This window comes from Oryzias melastigma, linkage group LG4 (genome assembly GCF_002922805.2).
Source record: "Oryzias melastigma strain HK-1 linkage group LG4, ASM292280v2, whole genome shotgun sequence".
Lineage (NCBI taxonomy): Eukaryota > Metazoa > Chordata > Actinopteri > Beloniformes > Adrianichthyidae > Oryzias > Oryzias melastigma.
Genome location: NC_050515.1, coordinates 12,429,077 through 12,444,917, shown reverse-complemented (window position 1 = coordinate 12,444,917; position 15,841 = coordinate 12,429,077). Strand labels below are relative to the sequence as shown.

The following is a 15,841-nucleotide window of genomic DNA, read 5'->3' as shown; positions in this document are numbered from 1 at the left end:
TTTTCATTTTTTCATTGTGATTGAACCCACTTTAGTCCCGTTTGAGGCACAGAGTTGCTGGAGCCTATCCAGCTACAGAGGGTTGAAGTTGAGCTACAGCCTGGAAAAGACTGCCAATCCATTGCAAGTCTGAAATGCCTCTGAATTTTTAAATTATGAAATCAGATTTAATAATATTTTATTACTTAATTGAATGAGTTATGGAAAATTATTATATTTTCACATTTTAAACAAAGAACAAACTAAAATCAGGCTTGGAGGCAAGATACATTTCAGAATATTTAAGGCACAAGTAAATAGAAACATATATAGCAATTTACTTATGTATAAGTGCAAATATTATTATTATTTTTTTTACATACATCTGAGCCTCTTCTAAGCCTCGTCAGCAGATAAACTCCTCACAAGAACTGAACACTCAGTTGTGTGCTCTGTTCCACTTGAAGTTGAAGTCTTTCAGCTGCCCATAGGGGGCGGTACTGTTCTCTAAGGAGAGCGCTGCTGCTGCTGCTGCTGATGATGATGCTGATGATGATGATGATGAGATGGAAAAACTGTTTGCATGATTATCTCTACATTCTCCGGTATTCTTTGCAATTGTTTCATGTGATTCCTTCTGGACTTCACACAGTTTATACACTGTTTTCTTCCTCCAAAAATGCTATTTTTACCTTCTTTTGTGACGTCTAAACTATTTGTTGTGATTTAATAAATAGTTCAACAATTTATAAAAGTTTAAAAATGTCAAACTGCTTCATTTCTACAGCCAACCCTGGAAAACAAACACATTTGTTTATAGTGAAGGTATGATCTCCAATCACTTCACAGTGTTTAATGTAACTAAATCCACATTCTGATGGGACCTTAATGGCAAATTTGCTCTTTTTACTGACAAACTAATCACTCATCTCTCAGTCTGTTTATCTGTTTTGTGTCTCACACAACACCATTTTAATTTGTCGCTTTTAGCACACTGACACACATTTCGGAAGAGGCGACCTACATTCTAAACTCCATCAGCCGCCACAGGAACCGCCTCTCTTTTCTCTCCTGTCACGTTCAGATGCCTCCTCCTTGGCATTCTGTTGTCCTATTATTTTAATGCTCTGTTGCTAAATTATTCACCCCTGGATATATTTGAACTGAGTTGGCAAAATTTGGCTCTGAAGTTTTAAATATCTTTGTTTCAGGCTTAACTCATGTTTCCAAATTGATTTTTGACAGTTTTTCAAGGTTTTGTTTAATAAATTAGGAACCAACTATATGTATTGCCTTCACGTATTCAGATCCATCCGTCTTTTAAATGCTTTGTTTTCAAATTTAGTATTTTCTAAGAAAATTATTGTACAATGTATTTCCTTGCAATTGAAGGTGGATGTCAGACAGAAAACCAATAAAAGTCTGCAGAGTTGCTGGAAAAGGTTGTTTAAAGGCAGGAATCTCTGGGAAGGAGACTTCCATCATCTCACACCTGACTGTAATGTGCATTCAGTTGAGCACAGCCCCAGGAAAGGAACATTCTCTCAAATACAGCAAACCTCTTCTCATCCCATCTGGATGAGTTAGCAGAGTTCTTGATGTTTATTAAAAACATGAAAATTGCTATTTTGTCTTTACACATTACTTTCAAAGGGACATTCTGCTTCTAAAGCATCACAACACCCATCAAAACTCTCCTTTACTGATAGAAGAAAACACCTTAGTTGCATGTGATCCCAGACTGGCTTTGTCGCTTTTTGTTTTTTTTTAAAAAAGAAAATAGGCAGATATCAAAAACATGTTTTTGATGTGTCTGGAGACCTATAGAAATTCCATTAAAAAGCTTTTATGTTTTTTTTCCCTTTAATTCATCAAAGACACAAAAAATAACTTTTGCATTTGTGCAAAAGCCTCCAACAGAAATATTTCAGAATGGAGAACTTGATATCTGTCAATTAATAACATTGACATGTTATAGAATAATAGTTTTTGAGGTTTAAAAACTAAAAAATCGTTTGGAGACAGGTTTCCCAATGTTATTTTAGCAGGAAAGTTTTGTTTGTTTTACTTTGAAGTGTATGGAGATTAACCTCCTTCTAGTTGCCTGAGAAACTCTCCTATGGCTGCAGTTTTTTTTGGTTTTGTTTTTATGCTAGCTTCAAGGGGAACGTGTAAGTGTTTCTCCTCTTTTTCACAAAGTAGCATCTGTGAATCAGCCAATCCCACATCAAAAAAATAAAATAAAATAAAATAAAACTAACAGCTAAAGAGAAAAGTTTTTCATTATCTGGTTTTAACTTCTAATTTTAAATTCTGGTTTGTTCTCAAGTTTAGTGTTGATGATGGGTGATAAATTCTTGTTCTATTGCAGTTGCCTTTGTTATGCTACAAGTCATTTTAAACTGAAAAACGAACAAATAAATATATAAATGAATAAGTTAAATAAATAAAAAAGCAGCTCACCTAAATGTCTGCTTCTTTTAATAACAAAAATGTATGATGACTTTAAAAAACGGCAACAGCCAGTCCGGTCTGTGGACACCTTAAGTCAGTCAGTTTTATGTGGTAAATTCAATTCTGACAAAGAGTTTTCAAAATTACCCTCTATCCATTTACTTTCGGGAGTATGGTTGCTGGGGCCTATCCCATCCACTGTTGTGCGATGGTGGGGCAAACTCTGGACGGTTCACAAAACTGTCCCAGTTTGAAATTGGTTTAACAAAAAAGGAGAAACCAAGTTTTAAAACAAAAAATGACATTTCAAGAAAGTGTTATCAAATTTGCTTCAATTCTACCCCAAGAGTTTAAAGATTTTGTCTAAGTTTGTCCTTGAATTAGTTTAGAAAGACTTTCTATAAGTTGCTTAATGACCAAACTGGTCATAAGTTGAAACATAAAGACGTTAAAACTTCAAATCTTTCTCCTGACAGATTTTATCATGACATTTTCATCTTGACCGGTGGTTGTTTGACACTCAGAGGACTAGTGGTCACAATGACAACCTGTGAACATGATGCATCGTAATCAGCGAGAGAAAAACGGCTTCTTTTTCATCACATGTGCTCCACACATGCCGCGGATGTGATGAGAAACAAGAGGGAAAAAATAGACCTTTTCTGCTCCACATGGATGTCCTGTCAGCTGAAGGTCCTCTCAAATGGAATGGTATTATTGTTAAACACAATCTTTTTGCCTTTTGTATTCATGTTTCCTCTCATCAGTTTATCCTGCTTTACATCTCCACATTTTTTCTTCTTCTCATGATATTCTTTCAATTTGTTAATTTTTGCATTTCCTAATCTCTTTATTCCTCTTTTGGCTTTTGCTTCCCTCCATCACTCTCTCTCACTGTGGTTGTTGACTGATACCTCACTGTGCAGCAGGTGATCAATCAGCGTTCCTTTTTGCCCTCCCACAATGCACCAGGGTGCCACAGCAGGTGTCCGCGACACGTGCTAGTGTCACGCCCGCTGCACTACCCCACTGCACACCCCCACAGACGCACATGCTCCCCCTGAGCTATCTCTGCGTCCTTGACTGCGATTTATTTTTCATTTGTTAGTGCTTTCTTTTGTTCGTGTCAGACTTTTTCCACCTCGCTTGTTCAGTAATTTACCTTTGCTGCAAAACCAAAGTTCTATTAGGAAGAATGTGATTGTTCAGAGGGATTTCTATGGGTTTCTCTTCATGGATATTTAATTTACATAGCAAAATTACAACTTACCCTTCAGATCTTCTAAAAACTACAGGAAGTTTCAGCTAAATTCACACACGGGGTGTTTAAAAACTCTCTAAAGCAGATGTGTGCAGCCGTCTGAATTAAATCTTCATGAGGTGTTAAGTGGTGCGTTGTAAATTTTAATCATTAGTATTTCACACAGCTTTTAGTCTCCATATAGTGCAGCTTTTGATACATTCTCAGTTAATCTGTAATTTTTTAAGGCACATTTTTCTATCTCACCTCACAAAAAATAATCTTTTTATCCAAGTTACTCTTTTACATTTGTAAATTTACATCAAAAAAGGTCAGTTGTGTCATGCAGACTCAGCAAACAAAAGGAAAACTGAAGTCAACAGTGTGGGTCACACCTCTTTCTGCAAAAAAAAGTAGCCTGAAAAGAAAAAAAACACTAGAAAGATTACAATCATCTATCCAAGCAGCAAGTACTTCTTACTTTGCAAGAAATCTTATAAGAAATCAAAATCTAAAGACAAGGAGTTCCACACAAGCATTCAAATTGGGAAAAATAAACTAGAAATGCTAACCGTTCAATAAAATTACTTTTAATTTAATGTTATCCAGCTCAAAAATAAAATGTTGCTAGTTCCTAGTTAAATAGTCTAGTTTTTATGGACCTAATTGTAGCTTACTTTGAATACAGTGGCAAAAAAACTACTGTAATAAGTGGAAATTACTCGTTTTAGTGCAAAATATCAGAATTTTTGTCCAAGTTGGCCAATCTTAGTAAAACTCCATGAATTATTTTAAGCTAACTCTAACTCTAAGGCTGAATCTGAATTCGTCCCTACCCCTATGGCTCTCCCTACTCCTACATTTAGCCCTTCGAATGGATAGTTGTGGAAAAAGTGTCTTCAAATTTGGACGCCACTCCCAATCATTGATGTCATCAATAGTCCCCAGTCAGCTACATTAACGCGGTGCTGCTAGCACTCGGAAATACATAACATTGGTTTTATAACTTTACAAAGATTGGGCTAAAACAAAACAAAAATATTAAGATTTAAATGTGAACTTCTGTGCTTCAGAGCACACGCGTGTGAAGAAACGCACCTTTTCCCTCGTTTTCTCTGCAGCACAGCGGGACACAAAACACGCTCGCGGCGGATGTCTCTCCGTGACAAAAGTTCGCCCTTCAAAAAATGATTTTGGTCACACCTACCTCTTAAAATACCCATACGATTTGAGGGATAAGGAGATCCTGGAGGGATAGGGGAAGAGTTCAGATTCAGCCTTATGAATTTAAAGGTTTGTTTCTGAAGTAATAGTAATACTAAATTTTTCCACATTTATTGAACTTAAATTGACTTCAACCGAAAATAAGAAATCTTTAGATTAGAATGTCTTTCATTCTGTTGCACTTTTCACAGAAAGAATCACAAAGTGCTTTATAAATCAAACCACAAACCACTACTAAAAATTTAAATAAAACGTCTTAACCTAAGATTTAAAACTGAGTCAATCTGATGCAGCGACAATGGAAGGGAGATCTAAAGACAAAATTACATTGTACAGAGTTGCATCAAAAAACTTACATCAAGTTTTTTGTTTGGTGCACAGATTTTGACACATTTTATTAATAATTTTCTACATCATAGAGAGAAAAAATTTAGACTTTGTATTTGAGTCAGAGAAAACACAAAATGCAGAACAGCTAAAGAAGAATTAAATCACAAAGTATGATTATATGATTTTTATGAGAATTTTTGAGTTAATCAATGATAAGTATCTCGACTTGATGACAATGTTTGAGATTTAAAAAACAAAGAAGAAGCATCAAATAGTTCTGTTGGTGTAACGTTGAATTTTACACCTCTTCACCAGTTTCTCCGTCTCCTCCAGTGACCTGTTCTCACAGTGGTGAGACAATATTCAGAGTCTCTGCCGTCTGAGAGAGAGGCTAAAAATAATACACTTGTGCAAGCAAAGTAAAGCTCTGACAGAACACGCCAAATCCTATGAGCAACACCAGGTATCAGTTTCAGTTCACCTGCGCATTCATCTCAGTGTCACCTGAACTTCTCGAAGTTTTAATTAAATGAGCCTTTGGTCTGGTTTTTTTATCGGCCTTCACTTTCTTTGATTTGGCGAGTTTGTTCTGCGATTTATTTCTCTGAGGAGCCGGTTGCATCATCACTACACCTGGTTCTCATCTGTAATCATCCCAGCTGCTTCAGTTTGTTAATGGTCCCTCAATATGCTTCCCTGGCATGTTTTCTGAATGTCATCTCTTTAGTTTTCTCAGCAGGTGAGGTAAACTTCCAGAGCATCCAGGAGGAGCCCCGTGGTAATACCAGGTATGCACGGACTGCAGATTTCCTGGAAAAGAAAAATCCTAAAGTTTTAGCTTGAAAACCTCTAGCAGTAATTGATTTTTGCACATCATCATTAAGCAAAAATCTGTTTTGCATTAGCTGGAGGTCTGATTATGTCTAAATCGCCCACTCACTGATGGCAGAATGAAGGTGTGTAACAGGTGGATCAACTGCACACACTCAAAACAAGAGAGATATTTAATTCAAATAATAAATCGTGCATTTTCTAAGCAATTATTGTTTTTTTATTCTAGAAAATGCACTTATATCTTTTTTAGTATTTAAATCTCAGAATATTTTCTTTATTTTTTTTGCTGACATTTTACTTGTTTTTAGTGCAAGTTTTCTGAATTTCTCTTAAAAATTAAGAATTTAACTAAACAATATTTTTGCTTTTTTTTCTGGCTTTTTAAATTCTTTTTATAGGTATTTTTAGAACCAAATTACTCATCAGGCTTAATTTTTTTGTAGTATTTCACACTTTTTCTAAGAAAATCTGAAACATTGTTGTGTGTTAGGCTGCACGGTGGCGCAGTGGTTAGCGCTCTTGCCTCACAGCGAGAAGGCCCCGGTTCGAATCCCGGCTGGGACCTTTCTGTGTGGAGTTTGCATGTTCTCCCCGTGCATGCGTGGGTTTTCACCGGGGACTCCGGCTTCCTCCCACCGTCCAAAAACATGCTTCATAGGTTAATTGGAGACTCTATATTGCCCCTAGGTGTGAATGTGAGAGTGAATGTGTGTGTGATTGAGGCCCTGCGACAGACTGGCAACCTGTCCAGGGTGAACCCCGCCTTCGCCCATCAGTAGCCGGGATAGGCTCCGGCACCCCCGCGACCCCGAAAGGGAGAAGCGGTTAAGAAGATGGATGGATGGATGGATGTTGTGTGTTATGTCTATCTTATTTACTGTTTCTTTTAAATCTGTAATTTTTTTTATTTATTTTTTGTTATTCATTGACATAGCATATCATTTCCTGATCTTTGGATGCTTTTTGGGAGTCATTGCATTTATTGTTTTGAGTTATAATTTATATAGGGTCTTAACATTACCTAAGTTAAACAAGACACAACACAATAAAATCCACAAGCTGCATAAATAACAAACAAAAAGACACTTTTACAGTGAAAAAACTTGAATCTGTGAGTTCTGGTGTAACTAGTCACTGTTTGCAGATTTAACGAGCTGAAATACAATTAATATTTCAGATAAGACGGTCTATATTAGTCAAGAGATCAGTTTCCTGTTTAGTCAGATGACTGAACGCGGTGCATCATTTCAACATAGAGCAGATCGTTTTAAGACAGGAAACTACAACGTAAAAAATAAAGCAACGGGTTATTTTTTTGAAGAATAAAAGAACCGTATTCATCGAGAGTTCATAGCTGCCTCACTAAAGATCTGAAACTAAATTTGTTTCTTTAATATTTGAAATCTGTTTTTTATGTAAAAATTTGAATTAAACCTGATTCAGTCTGCAGCACAATGCAAAACAAAGAGCCTCCAGTGTTTTATTGCTTTGCATGTCTTCCATCTATAAGATAAAATTAATAAACTCACGTTGACAATAACTTCATTCCATTAAAAAAGGACAATTTTACTACTTTCACGTCAAAGGTCTCATGACAAAATTTAAAAATAGTTATCTATTACATGTTTGTTTTAAAATTTTACTTAGTTTCTACATTAAGGACAAAGAATTGTGTGTTTTTGTTGCCCTTTTCCAACTTTGAACCCTCAAAAATCCTGTGAACATCCCTGATGATACATGAGGGCAGGTTCACTCCTCACCAATAGTCCCGCCCACAATTCTTATGAACTCCTGCCACTCTGCAGAAACTATATTCTAGAAAACTTTTTTTTCTTTTCTTTTTTTTTTATAATTTTGGCCAAAAACAGAATAATCAAAAGATATAATAAACATTATTTGAGGGACAAAAATGCACATGAGCCTAAATTCCTTTATCTCATTGGCATCTTCACTCTTTTTTTCCCCTTATTTCTGAGTTGAAGTGTTATCAATACTGCAGGTGAGCTGTAAGCACTGCGCTGTGGATTCCACATTTCTGCCGCTTCAAGGCCATCTCGTTGAGTTTGCGTCTGTTGCACAAAGCTTGCATCTGATTGCAGTGGGACTAAATAAATAAACTGGGAGTTTGACCTGGATGTGTCATCTGTTGTTTTATCTGCTTTTGTTTTTAGATCTCGGTGCCCAGAATGTTGGACCTGCTTCTCCAGTGAGTATTACTGCCTGTTTTTAAAAGCAGAAAAAGTGTTTTTTGTTCTTTACATAAGAGGCCAGGTGTAGACTTTTGACTTAAACTGCCGAGACACCCAAATGCACAGAAGTGCTTTTTTGTGCTCAGTTACTTTAAAAGTTTATGCAAATAATATAATTTTCTTTCTTTCTTTCTTTTTTTAAATACATCCTTTACGACTCTTGAGAAAAGTTGTCTGTGTATTATCTTTTTTCTTAGTATAAGAGTACAAGCCATGCACTCTGTTTTTATTACTTTTTCCCACTAGTTTGTTTGAATGTCACATTACTATTTTTGTCATATCTGCTCTGGCATTTTGTGCGGACTCCTGTTCAGCTTTACTCTCTGGGGAGATGTTTGAGTAACGTCTGAAAGGCAAAATTATTCAAATTTAACAGTCATTGTCAGTTCAGCAGTTGCTTTAAGAAAAGTCCCTATTGGTGTTTTATTTTTTCTTTCTTTTTTTTTTTTTTTTACATAATGCTTTTTGTCATTTCACTTTTGGCTTAGACAGAAAATATTAGAACATTTAGGGTTAGGAAAACATGGCTAAAGGTGAAAAGGAGAAGGGTTGGGGAACACGTAAAACAGATAGTCGAGAGAAAGAAAAGATGACATTATTTGATCAATCTCATAAATAAATGGTCAAAGATGGGCAAGCTTTTTTGTGCACAGCTACACACATCAATGCAGACCCAAATAAGCAGGTAACTGTGTAAAAACCAGCACACACACAAATTTACTCAGAAGTGGACTAAAGCAACCCAGAAGGTGCCCACATGGCCCAATCCTTTAGGGAAGTAAATCAGAGACAAAGTGAGATCAATGAAAAGAAAATCTATTTATATGAAAATATATCGACAAAATGCAGTTGGATTATGAAGCTGTTATTTATGTAAATAAAAACAATCATGGCTGCACAGCGTTGCAGTGGTAAGCGCCTTCGCCTCGTGGAGGAAAGGTTCAAAACCTGGCTGGGATCTTCCTTTGTGGAGTTTGCATGTTCTCCTTATGCATGTGAGATGTGAGTATGGTTGTGTGACCCGTTCTGAGTGTACCCCACCTATGCTCAACTGTTACTGGGATAGGCTCCAGCAACCTTGTGGGTTCTAATAAAAGATGCTTAGATGAATTTTTATAGACAATTTGTGGAAAGTTGGATGGACTCAATGTTTCAACTGAGTTTTAATGGAAACTTTTGGACCTTCAGTTGCCAAAAGATCCAACTTTGTGTTGATGTGTGTGAACTGAAAGCCTCCAAATGGTTTAAGCCTAGTAAGGAGGTCTGCTTGACTTGTAGAGAAGAATGTGGTTCCAGGTCCAATCTGGCACCGAGATCATGCTGTCCTTCTCTTTGTTTAAGCTCCATAATCCAAAATTGTCTGTCAGAGCTCATGTAGGATTTCCTGCTGGTATGCCGAGCCAAAGTTCTGTCCTGAGGAATGCATGCTACTTAGCACTCTCTCTCTGCCCAGGCCAGATCTCATTACGGCCTCATTGGCTCAGCGTTAATATAGACTGATGTTGGGGTGAATGGCAGGTCAAAGTACTGACTTAGGCTTTGCAAAGCCTCTCAGAGTGGAAGTTAATTGGTTCCCTTGTCAGCCGTGGAGGATTTCTCTTGGTAGACTAATTTGGAGGAAGACTGTGGGCCAGAAGAGTCACTGCTCTGCTTCTTTTGTCTAGCTCTTATAATTAACTCAGTCACAGCTAATGTGAGTAATCTGGCACAGAAGTGATGATCACTTCTATACATCAGAGACAACCTTTAAATTAACCACAGATAGTGAAACTGACATTTCTGACAGGCTTCTGTTCTTCAAAGCCAGGTTGTATTTTTTTTTTTACCAGCTGTACCAGTGGAATTGTACTGAAAAACCAACTCCTGGGCTTTCACTTTTAAAAGTTTGAGTGTTACTTGAGGACAATAATAGAGACTGAAGGATAGTTGTAGGGAATCTGGCTACAGAGGGTGGATCAAGGACACAGTTGCAAAATACATCCCAGTTCAGCACCAAGTGGAAAAAAAGTAAATGTCAACACATGAATATGTCAATACTGAAAGCTGAGTGCCTGCTGTGAAACAGATTTACTGATGGAGAATCTGGCTGTGAAAAACTAATTAAAAGTACACTCATTATGTGCCAGTCTTTCCTTGACTTAAATTGCAGTTTTACTGAGAAACACAAATTTGTTGCTGCTGGCTGTAGGTTTTACCTAAGACTGCATTAACTCATGGATGTTACTTTTGGAAGAATCTTCCTTTAATCTCATTTACTTCCAACTTTAACATTTCTGAAAATATTCTGCTGATCTCACTGAGTATAACAGTGCTTGATCTACATTTATGAGAACAAAAACCTCAAGAAATAAGGTCAAACAAAGATCCACTCATGAGGAGGTTTTAAGAGGAATATTCAGAAATGTATGAATGGATCAAAATACCATATTGGTTGTTTATAATAAGGAATAAACAATATAAAACGATTAAAAGCTCAAAAACTAGATTTTTTTTTTTGCATGGCATAGGCCATTTAAGTTTATGAACTTTCTGAAAGGTTTTGCCTGAAAATCTTTTGCAAACAAAAATACAAAAAAATCAATGAGTCGCGTGATATTCATGAATGTGAATGTCTCTGGCTCAACTTCAAAGCTTGCCGTCTTTCCAGCAAAGAAGATTAATATTGATCTCCAATTTCAGGACCTCTCTTTTACCTTTTTTTTTAATTATCATCCTGTGTTTTGGCTAAGAAAATCTGTCCATTTTCATCACTGTAGCCCGTTTCTCACAAGGCAAAAAGCTGCTAACAGCAGCTAAAATCAGGGAAGTTGGGTGTCAAATCGATATCCCATCCATGCTAAAACAGCTCAGCAAGAGTTGCAGACATTAATCGTGTTTTGCTTTGACTAAATACTTACTTCAGTGCATTTTTCACACTGTGCAAACTTTTCTTTAGAGAATTTCAAATTGGATGCACCTTTTCTCAAATAAAAAAGCATAATTGTGAACAAACAGCAGCACGTCAGAGTTGTTGTTTTTGCCTCAACCTTGACGTGCACAAAAGGACAAAAAGAGAGAACCCGGAGACAAACGCACGTGCTGTTTCCAGATGTGAAAACGTGCTCATCCATGTCCTGCAAGTGAAACCACATCTTTGTTTGTTTATCAAGGAAATTGAGAAAATGAAAATAACAAGAGGAAACTGAGGTGTTTAAAATGGGTCCATGCATAAAGCCACGTGTCAGTCCCTCTATGCTCTGCTGGCAGCAGATTGAGAGTAGTGCAGTCAATAAGCCTTTGCTTGCTATTCTAGACCTTTCTATAATTTACTTTCTATTATCAGCAAGTGAGCCAGAATGTGCAGCATTGACTTCTGTTACGATCTTTACCTGCGTGGCCCACTGACAGAAACAGGCCTAATGTGGAGGAATAAAAGATTTAGGCCTCATTCATATATTTAGATGTTTGATCTTCAAAGCTTCCTTTCTTAGAAGACTGTTGTCCTGATGCTTCTTGCTTTATTTGGAATTCAAGACAACTCTGAGGGGCATTTCAAAAGATGAGCTGGTATTTTATTTTAAGTTTCAAATATTAGGACAGTTGTGCTATTTATTTTTTGATTAGCAGTGTCCATCACAAATACTGTTTTCAGAACAATTTTGAGTTTATAACATTTTAATCTCAGACTTGTACTTTAAAAGGAAAAGTTTCAATGCAATTAATGTCATAAATATATAGTGAGAAGAAGTACACATATTATAAATCCTCCCCCTTCAGTCTTATTCTCTAAAACACTCAAGTGCACCTCACACAATTCTAATTTATATTCATGCATATTTACAGATAAATCACAATTAATGTGTCGCTTATCAATAATTTTGTGTCCCACAGCCTTGCTTCACATAGAAATGCACAAAATCATATTCATAAATATAGCTACATTTTCCCCTAAAATTATATTTTCAATAAAAATTGAGTAAAATTGTTGAATGTACCACATTAAGCTAATGACCAACACCTGGATATTACCAGTCTGCAATGGAGAAGTAAACTGTTGTTCAGGAGAGTGCAGGTAGACTGTAAAGGCTGTGGGGTTTTAACATGATATAATTTACTTTGTATCTGTTGTCTTTCTAAGCATCCACTTTAGTTCCTTTACAGTTTGTCAGGCTGACTTACAGCTGAATCGTTCTATCTGCCATGTGATCGCCCTACATCTGACCAGAATCTTGAGTTGTGATTCATCTGTTTGGTTCTCTGAGCAGCTCCTTGTTGTGTCTCCCATTCACCCACTGAGGTTACATATTTGCCTGTCTCATCTAACCTACTTTCCTTTCTCCTGAACCTCGGTGAGGTGCCTGCTGTTCTTTTGTTGTTGTTGCTGTTGTGTGGGTCAGGTAGTCCTCTGGTTGTTGTTGTATCCCATTTGTTTTCATTTCTTGCTGTTGATCGCATCAGTGTTCACTCTGAGAGCCCTGGAAGGATCCAGGGTCATTAAGGTTTTGGATGGTGAGCTTGAGTGCATTAAAACTGCAGGATCGATGGGTTCTGCAGACGAGCTGGTCCTCAAAAAGGGTTTGGCTCAGATCTTTAACACATATAGAGTGATTGTAGCCTGCATAATATGGGAGTTCATTCATTTCTATAAGGCAAGACCAAGATTGACCTTATTCTATGTAATTGGAACAATGATTCTCAACTTTTTTTTTCTCATTGCAGTACTTCTCTCCGTGCAAGCGTGCACTTTCTTCTCTCCAGATACCTGATGCTGTTCCTCAATGTTGAACAAAGAAAGTGTCATACTGAACCGATTGTAGTTTTGTGAGTTTTGACTGCTCAAGTGCTGCCTCAACTATTTTTTTTTTCACTCTTCAGTGGAACTTCCTTGATTTCTTTGTTTAAAGACCCACTGCTGCCTTTTTATTATTCATAATTATGTCCAAAAGTTATGGTTTTAAAGTTAAAAAAATTATATCCTGCTAACTTTTTGGACTATTTTGGCATTTACTAAGATTTTCTTTAGGCTTTTTTGGAGTTTAGCTAATATTTCAGCTACATGCTAGCTGTTTTGGCTAATTTAGGCTGTTCAAAAATTTTTTTAGGGTATTTTGGAGTTTAGCTAATATTTTCATGCCAGTTTTTTGGCTAATTTAGGCTTTTTTCAGTTTTTTTTTTTTTAGGCTTTTAGCATTTAGCTTTTTTTCAGTGACGTACTAGCTGTTTTAGCTAACCTGTTTTTTTTATGTATTTATTTTTTAAGCTAATTTGGCATTTAGCTAAGATTTTAGCTGACTATCAGCTTCAGCGTTTTTAGCAATCAATTTCAGCATCATCAGCCCTAGCATCTTCAGTGGCCAAATTCAGCTTACAGCATTCACACAAACAATATTGCAGGTAATGCTATGTATCTACTTCATAACTATGTCAAAAAGTTAGGTTTAAAAAAATTTGTTTTTGACTGTTCAAAAAGAATGCTTATCCTGTTCGGCCCGTGACCTAAGGTGTGTTTTGGATTTTGGTCCCATGTGCTGTTGAGTTTTCCCATCATCCCTCTGTGCACATGCTGTCCCTCTAGCTTACAGCCCCTCACACCCCCATACTAACATCAGTGGTCCAACAAAAATGATGAGCAACATTGGAGCTATCCAGTTATACAGTTTTGAGCCAGTTTTCAACTCGGAAGAGGAAAATGATGGATCTGTTTGTCTGCACGTGGATGATCAGAATGGAGCGGGGAGCTTTTGGCACCTTCGCCAATCCTTTTCAAATGACACTTTTTCATCTGGATTGTCAACAAATACAATAAAGACATATCAAGAAATGCAATTTTAAAATTAATTCTCTTTATACATGCTCTTCATTATGAGAAAAATGCTGCACGTGTTGAAAACACCAAAAGCATGATTTTCATTATAGGGATTATTTAACATAAAGCTGTTTGGCATCACTAAAATAGTTAGTAAATTAAGCAACTGAGCTTGTGGCATTTGGAACAGCACGCAGCGATAAAGCCCTAACAACTGATGTTACATAAGGGAATTTGGCACGTTGGTTAAGTTTGAACAAACACATCATTCATGCTCTACAAAGTCTTAGACACAAACTCATTACTGAAGACTGGAACTGCTCTATAGAATAATGAAGTTAAGGACATGAAGCAAAGCCACATGCATATTTCTAAAAACATTAAAAACATCTCACAAAAACAATGTTTTTTTTTTTGTTTTTTTTTAGGAATTGTGATCTCATCATAAACGTATTTTGAAGTTTTATGATAAAAATGTCCAGATTTGCTATACAGTCTATTAAGATGCTTTAATTATGAACAGGAACAGAAAAAATGTCCTGGTGGATTCCTAGCTCTACATTTGAAAATAAAAATATAAAGAGAGGGAAAGTATAGTGTCTTCAGTATAGTGTCGGATCACACTACTGGCTGTGAGATGGCCAGCTTTTAGTCACTACAGCTCTGCCTTAAAAAACACTCTTGGACACCACTACAGCTTCAAATGCCCCTGCGATCTGAGCAATACTGAGGAACTATAGGATAGTGAATCTTTTCAGATTTAACATTTATATTCCTGAAATTACCATTGAAATGTCTATAAAAATAAATTTCACTGTAGCTGCTGCATGTCTTAGCCTGTTGTCCTCCACAGAAAAACGTGGTTGCAGGATTTCTTGTTTCCGTGTTCTAACAGGGTCTTTAAGTTTCAGGTCTCACAATCCTGGGAGGATCTTTTTCATCTTTCCAACAGAATATCTGAAACGTTTTTCACAGATGAAACCGATCAGAGAGACTATCTAAGGCTGATGTGACTTTATCGTCTCTTCAAAGTCTGAATAGGAGGATGAATTATGTGTTACAGCTGCAACACACTGGAGTGAAGTGTCTGTGTGAGGGCGAAGCGACGCGGCAGAACTCACTATCCTCAACAACAATGCTGCTGTTGGCTTTCTGTGTCCAAGAGTATAACAATGTGTTCCTGAACATGGCAAAGCAGAAATAAAGTGTTCTCTATGAAGGGATGCAGGAAACGTGCAACAAGACACCAGAAAAACTGTCAAGACAAGAAGCAAAATCGTCACGTTTAAAGCTGCCAATGATAAAATAACCTTTTTGTTTTCATCGTCTGAGCTGGTATCTGGCTCAAAACTGTACAACTGGACAGCTCAAATATTGTTTGCCATTTTTGTAAGCTATAGTGGGAGAACGTGCAAACAGATGGGTGATGGGAAGTGGGGGCTGGGTAGCTCTGCATCAACAGTCCAACCACAACTCAGAGATGGATGTCTAATGAATTACTGCTGCTATGCAGAAACTATGAAAATAACACAGGTTTTTTATTTTTTATTTTTGACAGGTAGATTTTATTTAACTGGTGACTTAAAAACTGCACTAAAGAGGCTGTGTGCCATAAAAATAAAGGAAATGTGAAAATCAAAATTAGATTTGTATATCTATCTCAGAAAAGCATATTTTATTTTAAAATTGAAATTAATAAAAAATCCAAAAAGTCAAATATTAAATGTTTGTTGCTTTTTTTTCTTT

The 15,841-nt window shown here is 36.6% G+C and overlaps 1 long non-coding RNA gene across 2 annotated transcripts in view; it reads left to right on the top strand.

Moving 5' to 3' along the window:
* Positions 1-5,560: 5,560 nt before the first annotated feature.
* The window catches only part of LOC118598664, a 37,751-nt gene continuing 27,470 nt past the window's right edge, over positions 5,561-15,841 (top strand). The window contains exons 1-3 of one of the 2 annotated variants that reach the window (XR_004947749.1): positions 5,561-6,015; positions 8,233-8,267; positions 13,009-13,230. This is a non-coding gene — a long non-coding RNA (uncharacterized LOC118598664). Of the gene's footprint in view, positions 6,016-8,232; positions 8,268-13,008; positions 13,231-15,841 lie in introns of those variants that run through there. The other variant, XR_004947748.1, reaches the window with a different exon arrangement.